This window comes from Eschrichtius robustus, chromosome 5 (genome assembly GCF_028021215.1).
Source record: "Eschrichtius robustus isolate mEscRob2 chromosome 5, mEscRob2.pri, whole genome shotgun sequence".
Taxonomy (NCBI): domain Eukaryota; kingdom Metazoa; phylum Chordata; class Mammalia; order Artiodactyla; family Eschrichtiidae; genus Eschrichtius; species Eschrichtius robustus.
The window spans coordinates 141654765-141670001 of record NC_090828.1 but is presented as its reverse complement, the minus strand read 5'-3'; positions in this window follow the sequence as shown (position 1 = coordinate 141670001).

Sequence of the window (15237 nt, the reverse complement as noted above, 5' to 3'; positions counted from 1 at the left end):
CTTTGGAGCACTTCTTGCATGCAGAGCCCAAGGCGGCACACTGCTCTCTCTCTTCCTTTGTAAACCTAGTTTGCCCCAGCTTGCCCAAGCTCACGAAGACTCTAGTCTGAGCCGGTTTCATGTGCTGGGTATCGTGGACAGAGTGAGGAGAAGGGCACTACCTGCACTCAGAAAAACAGTGTGCTCAGCCTTCCATCCAGGAGCTCACACCGACTGGCTCGTTGGTTTAGCAGGACGTCGATGTGAGGTCCAAGCTGAGCAAAGAGCACAATTCCTCCTTTACACTGCTAGGCCCCCGGAAGAGGTAGAGCCAACTAGGCTCGATCAGGCCAGGCCTCCTTCAAGGATCTTGCCACACTTCGAAGCCTGCACAGTAAAAGATACTTCGCGAAGTTGCCAGGGTTTCGCCCTGCTCTCCCTTGGCAGCTCCACTACTGCAGGGACTCATGTTTCCTGTGAACTAGGATAGGTGGCCCTGCTTCCAAAAGCAGTCTTTTCCCCTTTGGAAATGTGGATTCTTGTAGCCTCGGAGCTGTTTGCGAAAGCCTAGCAAGGCCCAGCTTCTACTCACTGCAGGCACGCCCGGGGAGGAAATGAGTATGTTCCCCCAGAGAAACAGGCTGCTTGCAAGAGTCGAAGGGAGCTTCTCAGGTGCCCAGTGTGTCCCGTTTGTTTCCCTTCGCACCTCCCATCCTGCAGGTACTTATGCTGGGTGCTAACAAGGGTAGGTGGCTCTGCCGACAAAAGCAGCCTTTTCCCTTTGGAAGCTTGGATTCTAGTGTCTCAGGGGCTGCTTGCCAAACCTTGAAGTGGCCCAGGTTCTAGCCTCCGCAGGTACGCTTGCGTAGGAAACGAGCAGTTTCCCCCGAGAAACTGGGTTCCTGCCACGCTGGAGGAGAGTTAATCCCGCAGACCTCGTTCCTTTGGGAAACAGCAAGGCCACCGTGAGCCTCATGGTAGTGCCTAAGTTTCCACCGGGCAAGCTCTGCGTGCCTCGGTTTCCATGAGGTCTCCACCGTTGTTGTGCTTCAATGGAACGCGAGGATAGCTTTCAGAACTCCAAGCACTCTGGCCTCCGCACCGTTTCCCATGTTACCACACGGATCCCCCCCACATCTCCTCTCTGCCTGCTGAACAACAAGCAGCCGTGTAGGTCCTTCGGAACACTTCTTGCATGCAGAGCTCAAGGCGGCATACTGCTCTCTCTCTTCCTTTGTAAACCTAGTTTGCCCCAGCTTGCCCAAGCTCACGAAGACTCTAGTCTGAGCCGGTTTCATGTGCTGGGTATCGTGGACAGAGTGAGGAGAAGGGCACTACCTGCACTCAGAAAAACAGTGTGCTCAGCCTTCCATCCAGGAGCTGACACCGACTGGCTCGTTGGTTTAGCAGGACGTCGATGTGAGGTCCAAGCTGAGCAAAGAGCACAATTCCTCCTTTACCCTGCTAGGCCTCGGAAAGAGGTTTTGCCAAATAGGCCTTACTTAGGCCAGCCCTCCGTCAGTGATCTTGCCACACTTCGACGCCTGCATAATAAAAGATACTTAGCGAAGTTGCCAGGGTTTCTCCATGCTCTTCCTCGGCACCTCCACTACTGCAGGGACTCATGTTTGCTGTGAACTGAGATAGGTGGCCCTGCTTCGAAAGCATTTTTTCCCCTTTGGAAATGTGGATTCTTGTAGCCTAGGAGCTGTTTGCGAAAGCCTAGGAAGGCCCAGCTTCTACTCACTGCAGGCACACCCGGGGAGGAAACGAGTATGTTCCCCCAGAGAAACAGGCTGCTTGCAAGAGTCGAAGGGAGCTTCTCAGGTGCCCAGTGTGTCCCGTTTGTTTCCCTTCGCACCTCCCATCCTGCAGGTACTTATGCTGGGTGCTAAGAAGGATAGGTTGCTCTGCCGACAAAAGCAGCCTTTTCCCTTTGGAAGCTTGGATTCTAGTGTCTCAGGGGCTGCTTGCCAAACCTTGAAGTGGCCCAGGTTATAGCCTCCGCAGGTACGTTGCGTAGAAAAGGAGCACTTTCACCTGAGGAAAAGGGTTCCTGTCAAGCTGGAGGAGAGTTAATCCCGAAGACCTCGTTCTTCCTGGGGATGTGCAAGGCCACCCTGACCTACAGGGTAGTGCCTAAGTTTCCACCGGGCAAGCTCTGCGTGCCTCGGTTTCCATGAGGTCTCCACCGTTGTTGTGCTTCAATGGAACGCGAGGATAGCTTTCAGGACTCCAAGCACTCTGGCCTCCGCACCGTTTGCCATGCTACCACACGGATCCCCCCCACATCTCCTCTCTGCCTGCTGAGCAACAAGCAGCCTTCTGGGCCTTTGGAGCACTTCTTGCATGCAGAGCCCAAGGCGGCACACTGCTCTCTCTCTTCCTTTGGAAACCTAGGTTGCCGCAGCTTGCCCCAGGTCACGACGACAGTCTGAGCCTGTCTCATGTGCTGGGGAACGTGGATTCAGTGAGGACAAGGGGTTTACATGCACTCAGAAAAACACTCTGCTCAGCCTTCCATCCAGGAGCTCACACCGACTGGCTCGTTGGTTTAGCAGGACGTCGATGTGAGGTCCAAGCTGAGCAGAGAGCACAATTCCTCCTTTACCCTGCTATGCCTCGGAAAGAGGTTTTGCCAAATAGGCCTTACTCAGGCCAGCCCTCCGTCAGTGATCTTGCCACACTTCGACGCCTGCACAGTAAAAGATACTTAGCGAAGTTGCCAGGGTTTCTCCATGCTCTTCCTCGGCACCTCCACTACTGCAGGGACTCATGTTTGCTGTGAACTAGGATAGGTGGCCCTGCTTCGAAAAGCATTCTTTTCCCCTTTGGAAATGTGGATTCTTGTAGCCTAGGAGCTTTTTGCGAAAGCCTAGGGAGGCCCAGCTTCTACTCACTGCAGGCACCCCCGAGGAGGAAACGAGTATGTTCCCCCAGAGAAACAGGCTGCTTGCAAGTGTCGAAGGGAGCTTCTCAGGTGCCCAGTGTGTCCCGTTTGTTTCCCTTCGCACCTCCCATCCTGCAGGTACTTATGCTGGGTGCTAACAAGGGTAGGTGGCTCTGCCGACAAACGCAGCCTTTTCCCTTTGGAAGCTTGGATTCTAGTGTCTCAGGGGCTGCTTGCCAAACCTTGAAGTTGCCCAGGTTCTAGCCTCCGCAGGTACGTTGCATAGAAAACGAGCACTTTCACCCGAGGAACAGGGTTCCTGTCACGCTGGAGGAGAGTTAATCCCGCAGACCTCGTTCTTCCTGGGGATGCGCAAGGCCACCCTGAGCCTCAGGCTAGTGCCTAAGTTTCCACCGGGCAAGCTCTGCGTGCCTCGGTTTCCATGAGGTCTCCACCGTTGTTGTGCTTCAATGGAACGCGAGGATAGCTTTCAGGACTCCAAGCACTCTGGCCCCCGCACCGTTTCCCATGCTACCACACGGATCCCCCCACATCTCCTCTCTTCCTGCTGAACAACAAGCAGCCGTGTAGGTCCTTCGAAACACTTCTTGCATGCAGAGCTCAAGGCGGCACACTGCTCTCACTTCCTTTGGAAACCTATGTTGCCGCAGCTTGCCCCAGCTCACGACGACAGTCTGAGCCGGTCTCATGTGCTGCGGAACGTGGATTCAGTGAGGACAAGGGCTTTACATGCACTCAGAAAAACACTCTGCTCAGCCTTCCATCCAGGAGCTCACACCGACTGGCTCGTTGGTTTAGCAGTTCGTCGATGTGAGGTCCAAGCTGAGCTAAGAGCACAATTCCTCCTTTACACTGCTAGTTCCCCGGAAAAGGTAGAGCCAACTAGGCTCGCTCAGGCCAGGCCTCCTTCAAGGATCTTGCCACACTTCGAAGCCTGCACAGTAAAAGATACTTCGCGAAGTTGCCAGGGTTTCGCCATGCTCTCCCTTGGCAGCTCCACTACTGCAGGGACTCATGTTTGCTGTGAACTAGGATAAGTGGCCCTGCTTCGAAAAGCATTTTTTCCTCTTTGGAAATGTGGATTCTTGTAGCCTAGGAGCTGTTTGCGAAAGCCTAGGAAGGCCCAGCTTCTAATCACTGCAGGCACGCCCCGGGGAGGAAACGAGTATGTGCCCCCAGAGAAATAGGCTGCTTGCAAGTGTCGAGGGGCGCTTCTCAGGTGTCCAGTGTGTCCCGTTTATTTCCCTTCGCAGCTCCCATCCTGCAGGTACTTATGCTGTGTGCTAACAAGGGTAGGTGGCTCTGCCGACCAAAGCAGCCCTTTTCCTTTGGAAGCGTGGATTCTAGTGTCTCAGGGCCTGCTTGCCAAACCTTGAAATGGCCCAGGATCTAGCCTCCGCAGGTACGCTTGCGTAGGAAACGAGCAGTTTCCCCCGAGAAACCGGGTTCCTGCCACGCTGGAGGAGAGTTAATCCCGCAGACCTCGTTCCTCTTGGGAAAGAGCAAGGCCACCCTGAGCCTCATGGTAGTGCCTAAGTTTCCACTGGGCAAGCTCTGCGTGCCTCGGTTTCCATGAGGTCTCCACCGATGTTGTGCTTCAATGGAACGCGAGGATAGCTTTCAGGACTCCAAGCAATCTGGCCTCTGCACCGTTTCCCGTGCTACCACACGGATCCCCCCCACATCTCCTCTCTGCCTGCTGAACAACAAGCAGCCGTGTAGGTCCTTCGGAACACTTCTTGCATGCAGAGCTCAAGGCGGCACACTGCTCTCACTTCCTTTGGAAACCTAGGTTGCCGCAGCTTGCCCCAGCTCACGACGATAGTCTGAGCCGATCTCATGTGCTGCGGAACGTGGATTCAGTGAGGACAAGGGCTGTACATGCACTCAGAAAAACACTCTGCTCAGCCTTCCATCCAGGAGCTCACACCGACTGGCTCGTTGGTTTAGCAGGACGTCGATGTGAGGTCCAAGCTGAGCAAAGAGCACAATTCCTCCTTTACACTGCTAGGCTACCGGAAGAGGTAGAGCCAACTAGGCTCGCTCAGGCCAGGCCTCCTTCAAGGGCCTTGCCACACTTCGAAGCCTGCACAATAAAAGATACTTCGCGAAGTTGCCAGGGTTTCGCCATGCTCTCCCTTGGCAGCTCCACTACTGCAGGGACTCATGTTTGCTGTGAACTAGGATAGGTGGCCCTGCTTCCAAAAGCAGTCTTTTCTCCTTTGGAAATGTGGATTCTTGTAGCCTCGGAGCTGTTTGCGAAAGCCTAGCAAGGCCCAGCTTCTACTCACTGCAGGCACGCCCGGGGAGGAAATGAGTATGTTCCCCCAGAGAAACAGGCTGCTTGCAAGTGTCGAGGGGCGCTTCTCAGGTGCCCAGTGTGTTCCATTTCCCTTCGCAGCTCCCATCCTGCAGGTACTTATGCTGGGTGCTAACAAGGGTAGGTGGCTCTGCCGACAAAAGCAGCCTTTTCCCTTTGGAAGCTTGGATTCTAGTGTCTCAGGGGCTGCTTGCCAAACCTTGAAGTTGCCCAGGTTCTAGCCTCCGCAGGTACGTTGCGTAGAAAACGAGCACTTTCACCCGAGGAACAGGGTTCCTGTCACGCTGGAGGAGAGTTAATCCCGCAGACCTCGTTCTTCCTGGGGATGCGCAAGGCCACCCTGAGCCTCAGGCTAGTGCCTAAGTTTCCACCGGGCAAGCTCTGCGTGCCTCGGTTTCCATGAGGTCTCCACCGTTGTTGTGCTTCAATGGAACGCGAGGATAGCTTTCAGGACTCCAAGCACTCTGGCCTCCGCACCGTTTCCCATGCTACCACACGGATCCGCCCCACATCTCCTCTCTGCCTGCTGAACAACAAGCAGCCGTGTAGGTCCTTCGGAACACTTCTTGCATGCAGAGCTCAAGGCGGCACACTGCTCTCACTTCCTTTGGAAACCTATGTTGCCGCAGCTTGCCCCAGCTCACGACGACAGTCTGAGCCGGTCTCATGTGCTGCGGAACGTGGATTCAGTGAGGACAAGGGCTTTACATGCACTCAGAAAAACACTCTGCTCAGCCTTCCATCCAGGAGCTCACACCGACTGGCTCGTTGGTTTAGCAGGTCGTCGATGTGAGGTCCAAGCTGAGCTAAGAGCACAATTCCTCCTTTACACTGCTAGTTCCCCGGAAAAGGTAGAGCCAACTAGGCTCGCTCAGGCCAGGCCTCCTTCAAGGATCTTGCCACACTTCGAAGCCTGCACAGTAAAAGATACTTCGCGAAGTTGCCAGGGTTTCGCCATGCTCTCCCTTGGCAGCTCCACTACTGCAGGGACTCATGTTTGCTGTGAACTAGGATAGGTGGCCCTGCTTCGAAAAGCATTTTTTCCTCTTTGGAAATGTGGATTCTTGTAGCCTAGGAGCTGTTTGCGAAAGCCTAGGAAGGCCCAGCTTCTAATCACTGCAGGCACGCCCGGGGAGGAAACGAGTATGTGCCCCCAGAGAAATAGGCTGCTTGCAAGTGTCGAGGGGCGCTTCTCAGGTGTCCAGTGTGTCCCGTTTATTTCCCTTCGCAGCTCCCATCCTGCAGGTACTTATGCTGTGTGCTAACAAGGGTAGGTGGCTCTGCCGACAAAAGCAGCCCTTTTCCTTTGGAAGCGTGGATTCTAGTGTCTCAGGGCCTGCTTGCCAAACCTTGAAATGGCCCAGGTTCTAGCCTCCGCAGGTACGCTTGCGTAGGAAACGAGCAGTTTCCCCCGAGAAACCGGGTTCCTGCCACGCTGGAGGAGAGTTAATCCCGCAGACCTCGTTCCTCTTGGGAAAGAGCAAGGCCACCCTGAGCCTCATGGTAGTGCCTAAGTTTCCACTGGGCAAGCTCTGCGTGCCTCGGTTTCCATGAGGTCTCCACCGATGTTGTGCTTCAATGGAACGCGAGGATAGCTTTCAGGACTCCAAGCAATCTGGCCTCTGCACCGTTTCCCGTGCTACCACACGGATCCCCCCCACATCTCCTCTCTGCCTGCTGAACAACAAGCAGCCGTGTAGGTCCTTCGGAACACTTCTTGCATGCAGAGCTCAAGGCGGCACACTGCTCTCACTTCCTTTGGAAACCTAGGTTGCCGCAGCTTGCCCCAGCTCACGACGATAGTCTGAGCCGATCTCATGTGCTGCGGAACGTGGATTCAGTGAGGACAAGGGCTGTACATGCACTCAGAAAAACACTCTGCTCAGCCTTCCATCCAGGAGCTCACACCGACTGGCTCGTTGGTTTAGCAGGACGTCGATGTGAGGTCCAAGCTGAGCAAAGAGCACAATTCCTCCTTTACACTGCTAGGCTCCCGGAAGAGGTAGAGCCAACTAGGCTCGCTCAGGCCAGGCCTCCTTCAAGGACCTTGCCACACTTCGAAGCCTGCACAATAAAAGATACTTCGCGAAGTTGCCAGGGTTTCGCCATGCTCTCCCTTGGCAGCTCCACTACTGCAGGGACTCATGTTTGCTGTGAACTAGGATAGGTGGCCCTGCTTCCAAAAGCAGTCTTTTCTCCTTTGGAAATGTGGATTCTTGTAGCCTCGGAGCTGTTTGCGAAAGCCTAGCAAGGCCCAGCTTCTACTCACTGCAGGCACGCCCGTTGACTAAATGAGTATGTTCCCGCAGAGAAACAGGCTGCTTGCAACTGTCGAGGGGCGCTTCTCAGGTGCCCAGTGTGTTCCATTTCCCTTCGCAGCTCCCATCCTGCAGGTACTTATGCTGGGTGCTAACAAGGGTAGGTGGCTCTGCCGACAAAAGCAGCCTTTTCCCTTTGGAAGCTTGGATTCTAGTGTCTCAGGGGCTGCTTGCCAAACCTTGAAGTTGCCCAGGTTCTAGCCTCCGCAGGTACGTTGCGTAGAAAACGAGCACTTTCACCCGAGGAACAGGGTTCCTGTCACGCTGGAGGAGAGTTAATCCCGCAGACCTCGTTCTTCCTGGGGATGCGCAAGGCCACCCTGAGCCTCAGGCTAGTGCCTAAGTTTCCACCGGGCAAGATCTGCGTGCCTCGGTTTCCATGAGGTCTCCACCGTTGTTGTGCTTCAATGGAACGCGAGGATAGCTTTCAGGACTCCAAGCACTCTGGCCTCCGCACCGTTTCCCATGCTACCACACGGATCCGCCCCACATCTCCTCTCTGCCTGCTGAACAACAAGCAGCCGTGTAGGTCCTTCGGAACACTTCTTGCATGCAGAGCTCAAGGCGGCACACTGCTCTCACTTCCTTTGGAAACCTATGTTGCCGCAGCTTGCCCCAGCTCACGACGACAGTCTGAGCCGGTCTCATGTGCTGCGGAACGTGGATTCAGTGAGGACAAGGGCTTTACATGCACTCAGAAAAACACTCTGCTCAGCCTTCCATCCAGGAGCTCACACCGACTGGCTCGTTGGTTTAGCAGGACGTCGATGTGAGGTCCAAGCTGAGCAAAGAGCACAATTCCTCCTTTACACTGCTAGGCTCCCGGAAGAGGTAGAGCCAACTAGGCTCGCTCAGGCCAGGCCTCCTTCAAGGATCTTGCCACACTTCGAAGCCTGCACGGTAAAAGATACTTCGCGAAGTTGCCAGGGTTTCGCCATGCTCTCCCTTGGCAGCTCCACTACTGCAGGGACTCATGTTTGCTGTGAACTAGGATAGGTGGCCCTGCTTCCAAAAGCAGTCTTTTCCCCTTTGGAAATGTGTATTCTTGTAGCCTAGGAGCTGTTTGCGAAAGCCTAGGAAGGCCCAGCTTCTAATCACTGCAGGCACCCCCGGGGAGGAAACGAGTATGTGCCCCCAGAGAAACAGGCTGCTTGCAAGTGTCGAGGGGCGCTTCTCAGGTGCCCAGTGTGTCCCGTTTATTTCCCTTCGCAGCTCCCATCCTGCAGGTACTTATGCTGGGTGCTAACAAGGGTAGGTGGCTCTGCCGACAAAAGCAGCCTTTTCCCTTTGGAAGCTTGGATTCTAGTGTCTCAGGGCCTGCTTGCCAAACCTTGAAGTGGCCCAGGTTCTAGCCTCCGCAGGTACGCTTGCGTAGGAAACGAGCAGTTTCCCCCGAGAAACCGGGTTCCTGCCACGCTGGAGGAGAGTTAATCCCGCAGACCTCTTTCTTCCATGGAAAGCGCAAGGCCACCCTGAGCCTCAGGGTAGTGCCTAAGTTTCCACCGGGCAAGCTCTGCGTGCTTCGGTTTCCATGAGGTCTCCACCGTTGTTGTGCTTCAATGGAACGCGAGGATAGCTTTTAGGACTCCAAGCACTCGGGCCTCCGCACCGTTTCCCATGTTACCACACGGATCCCCCCCACATCTCCTCTCTGCCTGCTGAACAACAAGCAGCCGTGTAGGTCCTTCGGAACACTTCTTGCATGCAGAGCTCAAGGCGGCACACTGCTCTCTCTCTTCCTTTGTAAACCTAGTTTGCCCCAGCTTGCCCAAGCTCACGAAGACTCTAGTCTGAGCCGGTTTCATGTGCTGGGTATCGTGGACAGAGTGAGGAGAAGGGCACTACCTGCACTCAGAAAAACAGTGTGCTCAGCCTTCCATCCAGGAGCTGACACCGACTGGCTCGTTGGTTTAGCAGGACGTCGATGTGAGGTCCAAGCTGAGCAAAGAGCACAATTCCTCCTTTACCCTGCTAGGCCTCGGAAAGAGGTTTTGCCAAATAGGCCTTACTTAGGCCAGCCCTCCGTCAGTGATCTTGCCACACTTCGACGCCTGCATAGTAAAAGATACTTAGCGAAGTTGCCAGGGTTTCTCCATGCTCTTCCTCGGCACCTCCACTACTGCAGGGACTCATGTTTGCTGTGAACTAGGACAGGTGGCCCTGCTTCGAAAGCATTTTTTCCCCTTTGGAAATGTGGATTCTTGTAGCCTAGGAGCTGTTTGCGAAAGCCTAGGAAGGCCCAGCTTCTACTCACTGCAGGCACACCCGGGGAGGAAACGAGTATGTTCCCCCAGAGAAACAGGCTGCTTGCAAGAGTCGAAGGGAGCTTCTCAGGTGCCCAGTGTGTCCCGTTTGTTTCCCTTCGCACCTCCCATCCTGCAGGTACTTATGCTGGGTGCTAAGAAGGATAGGTTGCACTGCCGACAAAAGCAGCCTTTTCCCTTTGGAAGCTTGGATTCTAGTGTCTCAGGGGCTGCTTGCCAAACCTTGAAGTGGCCCAGGTTATAGCCTCCGCAGGTACGTTGCGTAGAAAACGAGCACTTTCACCCGAGGAAAAGGGTTCCTGTCACGCTGGAGGAGAGTTAATCCCGCAGACTTCTTTCTTCCATGGAAAGCGCAAGGCCACCCTGAGCCTCAGGGTAGTGCCTAAGTTTCCACCGGGCAAGCTCTGCGTGCCTCGGTTTCCATGAGGTCTCCACCGTTGTTGTGCTTCAATGGAACGCGAGGATAGCTTTCAGGACTCCAAGCACTCTGGCCACCGCACCGTTTCCCATGCTACCACACAGATGCCCCCCCCCACATCTCCTCTCTGCCTGCTGAGCAACAAGCAGCCTTGTAGGCCCTTTGGAGCACTTCTTGCATGCAGAGCCCAAGGCGGCACACTGCTCTCTCTCTTCCTTTGTAAACCTAGTTTGCCCCAGCTTGCCCAAGCTCACGAAGACTCTAGTCTGAGCCGGTTTCATGTGCTGGGTATCGTGGACAGAGTGAGGAGAAGGGCACTACCTGCACTCAGAAAAACAGTGTGCTCAGCCTTCCATCCAGGAGCTCACACCGACTGGCTCGTTGGTTTAGCAGGACGTCGATGTGAGGTCCAAGCTGAGCAAAGAGCACAATTCCTCCTTTACACTGCTAGGCCCCCGGAAGAGGTAGAGCCAACTAGGCTCGATCAGGCCAGGCCTCCTTCAAGGATCTTGCCACACTTCGAAGCCTGCACAGTAAAAGATACTTCGCGAAGTTACCAGGGTTTCGCCCTGCTCTCCCTTGGCAGCTCCACTACTGCAGGGACTCATGTTTCCTGTGAACTAGGATAGGTGGCCCTACTTCCAAAAGCAGTCTTTTCCCCTTTGGAAATGTGGATTCTTGTAGCCTCGGAGCTGTTTGCGAAAGCCTAGCAAGGCCCAGCTTCTACTCACTGCAGGCACGCCCGGGGAGGAAATGAGTATGTTCCCCCAGAGAAACAGGCTGCTTGCAAGAGTCGAAGGGAGCTTCTCAGGTGCCCAGTGTGTCCCGTTTGTTTCCCTTCGCACCTCCCATCCTGCAGGTACTTATGCTGGGTGCTAACAAGGGTAGGTGGCTCTGCCGACAAAAGCAGCCTTTTCCCTTTGGAAGCTTGGATTCTAGTTTCTCAGGGGCTGCTTGCCAAACCTTGAAGTGGCCCAGGTTCTAGCCTCCGCAGGTACGCTTGCGTAGGAAACGAGCAGTTTCCCCCGAGAAACTGGGTTCCTGCCACGCTGGAGGAGAGTTAATCCCGCAGACCTCGTTCCTTTGGGAAAGAGCAAGGCCACCGTGAGCCTCATGGTAGTGCCTAAGTTTCCACCGGGCAAGCTCTGCGTGCCTCGGTTTCCATGAGGTCTCCACCGTTGTTGTGCTTCAATGGAACGCGAGGATAGCTTTCAGAACTCCAAGAGCTCTGGCCTCCGCACCGTTTCCCATGCTACCACACGGATCCCCCCCACATCTCCTCTCTGCCTGCTGAACAACAAGCAGCCGTGTAGGTCCTTCGGAACACTTCTTGCATGCAGAGCTCAAGGCGGCATACTGCTCTCTCTCTTCCTTTGTAAACCTAGTTTGCCCCAGCTTGCCCAAGCTCACGAAGACTCTAGTCTGAGCCGGTTTCATGTGCTGGGTATCGTGGACAGAGTGAGGAGAAGGGCACTACCTGCACTCAGAAAAACAGTGTGCTCAGCCTTCCATCCAGGAGCTCACACCGACTGGCTCGTTGGTTTAGCAGGACGTCGATGTGAGGTCCAAGCTGAGCAAAGAGCACAATTCCTCCTTTACCCTGCTAGGCCTCGGAAAGAGGTTTTGCCAAATAGGCCTTACTTAGGCCAGCCCTCCGTCAGTGATCTTGCCACACTTCGACGCCTGCATAGTAAAAGATACTTAGCGAAGTTGCCAGGGTTTCTCCATGCTCTTCCTCGGCACCTCCACTACTGCAGGGACTCATGTTTGCTGTGAACTGAGATAGGTGGCCCTGCTTCAAAAGCATTTTTTCCCCTTTGGAAATGTGGATTCTTGTAGCCTAGGAGCTGTTTGCGAAAGCCTAGGAAGGCCCAGCTTCTACTCACTGCAGGCACACCCGGGGAGGAAACGAGTATGTTCCCCCAGAGAAACAGGCTGCTTGCAAGAGTCGAAGGGAGCTTTTCAGGTGCCCAGTGTGTCCCGTTTGTTTCCCTTCGCACCTCCCATCCTGCAGGTACTTATGCTGGGTGCTAAGAAGGATAGGTTGCTCTGCCGACAAAAGCAGCCTTTTCCCTTTGGAAGCTTGGATTCTAGTGTCTCAGGGGCTGCTTGCCAAACCTTGAAGTGGCCCAGGTTATAGCCTCCGCAGGTACGTAGCGTAGAAAAGGAGCACTTTCACCTGAGGAAAAGGGTTCCTGTCAAGCTGGAGGAGAGTTAATCCCGAAGACCTCGTTCTTCCTGGGGATGTGCAAGGCCACCCTGACCTACAGGGTAGTGCCTAAATTTCCACCGGGCAAGCTCTGCGTGCCTCGGTTTCCATGAGGTCTCCACCGTTGTTGTGCTTCAATGGAACGCGAGGATAGCTTTCAGGACTCCAAGCACTCTGGCCTCCGCACCGTTTGCCATGCTACCACACGGATCCCCCCCCACATCTCCTCTCTGCCTGCTGAGCAACAAGCAGCCTTCTGGGCCTTTGGAGCACTTCTTGCATGCAGAGCCCAAGGCGGCACACTGCTCTCTCTCTTCCTTTGGAAACCTAGGTTGCCGCAGCTTGCCCCAGGTCACGACGACAGTCTGAGCCTGTCTCATGTGCTGGGGAACGTGGATTCAGTGAGGACAAGGGGTTTACATGCACTCAGAAAAACACTCTGCTCAGCCTTCCATCCAGGAGCTCACACCGAGTGGCTCGTTGCTTTAGCAGGACGTCGATGTGAGGTCCAAGCTGAGCAAAGAGCACAATTCCTCCTTTACCCTGCTATGCCTCGGAAAGAGGTTTTGCCAAATAGGCCTTACTCAGGCCAGCCCTCCGTCAGTGATCTTGCCACACTTCGACGCCTGCACAGTAAAAGATACTTAGCGAAGTTGCCAGGGTTTCTCCATGCTCTTCCTCGGCACCTCCACTACTGCAGGGACTCATGTTTGCTGTGAACTAGGATAGGTGGCCCTGCTTCGAAAAGCATTCTTTTCCCCTTTGGAAATGTGGATTCTTGTAGCCTAGGAGCTTTTTGCGAAAGCCTAGGGAGGCCCAGCTTCTACTCACTGCAGGCACCCCCGAGGAGGAAACGAGTATGTTCCCCCAGAGAAACAGGCTGCTTGCAAGTGTCGAAGGGAGCTTCTCAGGTGCCCAGTGTGTCCCGTTTGTTTCCCTTCGCACCTCCCATCCTGCAGGTACTTATGCTGGGTGCTAACAAGGGTAGGTGGCTCTGCCGACAAACGCAGCCTTTTCCCTTTGGAAGCTTGGATTCTAGTGTCTCAGGGGCTGCTTGCCAAACCTTGAAGTTGCCCAGGTTCTAGCCTCCGCAGGTACGTTGCGTAGAAAACGAGCACTTTCACCCGAGGAACAGGGTTCCTGTCACGCTGGAGGAGAGTTAATCCCGCAGACCTCGTTCTTCCTGGGGATGCGCAAGGACACCCTGAGCCTCAGGCTAGTGCCTAAGTTTCCACCGGGCAAGCTCTGCGTGCCTCGGTTTCCATGAGGTCTCCACCGTTGTTGTCCTTCAATGGAACGCGAGGATAGCTTTCAGGACTCCAAGCACTCTGGCCACCGCACCGTTTCCCATGCTACCACACAGATGCCCCCCCCACATCTCCTCTCTGCCTGCTGAGCAACAAGCAGCCTTGTAGGCCCTTTGGAGCACTTCTTGCATGCAGAGCCCAAGGCGGCACACTGCTCTCTCTCTTCCTTTGTAAACCTAGTTTGCCCCAGCTTGCCCAAGCTCACGAAGACTCTAGTCTGAGCCGGTTTCATGTGCTCGGTATCGTGGACAGAGTGAGGAGAAGGGCACTACCTGCACTCAGAAAAACAGTGTGCTCAGCCTTCCATCCAGGAGCTCACACCGACTGGCTCGTTGGTTTAGCAGGACTTCGATGTGAGGTCCAAGCTGAGCAAAGAGCACAATTCCTCCTTTACACTGCTAGGCCCCCGGAAGAGGTAGAGCCAACTAGGCTCGATCAGGCCAGGCCTCCTTCAAGGATCTTGCCACACTTCGAAGCCTGCACAGTAAAAGATACTTCGCGAAGTTGCCAGGGTTTCGCCCTGCTCTCCCTTGGCACCTCCACTACTGCAGGGACTCATGTTTCCTGTGAACTAGGATAGGTGGCCCTACTTCCAAAAGCAGTCTTTTCCCCTTTGGAAATGTGGATTCTTGTAGCCTCGGAGCTGTTTGCGAAAGCCTAGCAAGGCCCAGCTTCTACTCACTGCAGGCACGCCCGGGGAGGAAATGAGTATATTCCCCCAGAGAAACAGGCTGCTTGCAAGAGTCGAAGGGAGCTTCTCAGGTGCCCAGTGTGTCCCGTTTGTTTCCCTTCGCACCTCCCATCCTGCAGGTACTTATGCTGGGTGCTAACAAGGGTAGGTGGCTCTGCCGACAAAAGCAGCCTTTTCCCTTTGGAAGCTTGGATTCTAGTGTCTCAGGGGCTGCTTGCCAAACCTTGAAGTGGCCCAGGTTCTAGCCTCCGCAGGTACGCTTGCGTAGGAAACGAGCAGTTTCCCCCGAGAAACTGGGTTCCTGCCACGCTGGAGGAGAGTTAATCCCGCAGACCTCGTTCCTTTGGGAAAGAGCAAGGCCACCGTGAGCCTCATGGTAGTGCCTAAGTTTCCACCGGGCAAGCTCTGCGTGCCTCGGTTTCCATGAGGTCTCCACCGTTGTTGTGCTTCAATGGAACGCGAGGATAGCTTTCAGAACTCCAAGCACTCTGGCCTCCGCACCGTTTCCCATGCTACCACACGGATCCCCCCCACATCTCCTCTCTGCCTGCTGAACAACAAGCAGCCGTGTAGGTCCTTCGGAACACTTCTTGCATGCAGAGCTCAAGGCGGCATACTGCTCTCTCTCTTCCTTTGTAAACCTAGTTTGCCCCAGCTTGCCCAAGCTCACGAAGACTCTAGTCTGAGCCGGTTTCATGTGCTGGGTATCGTGGACAGAGTGAGGAGAAGGGCACTACCTGCACTCAGAAAAACAGTGTGCTCAGCCTTCCATCCAGGAGCTCACACCGACTGGCTCGTTGGTTTAGCAGGACGTCGATGT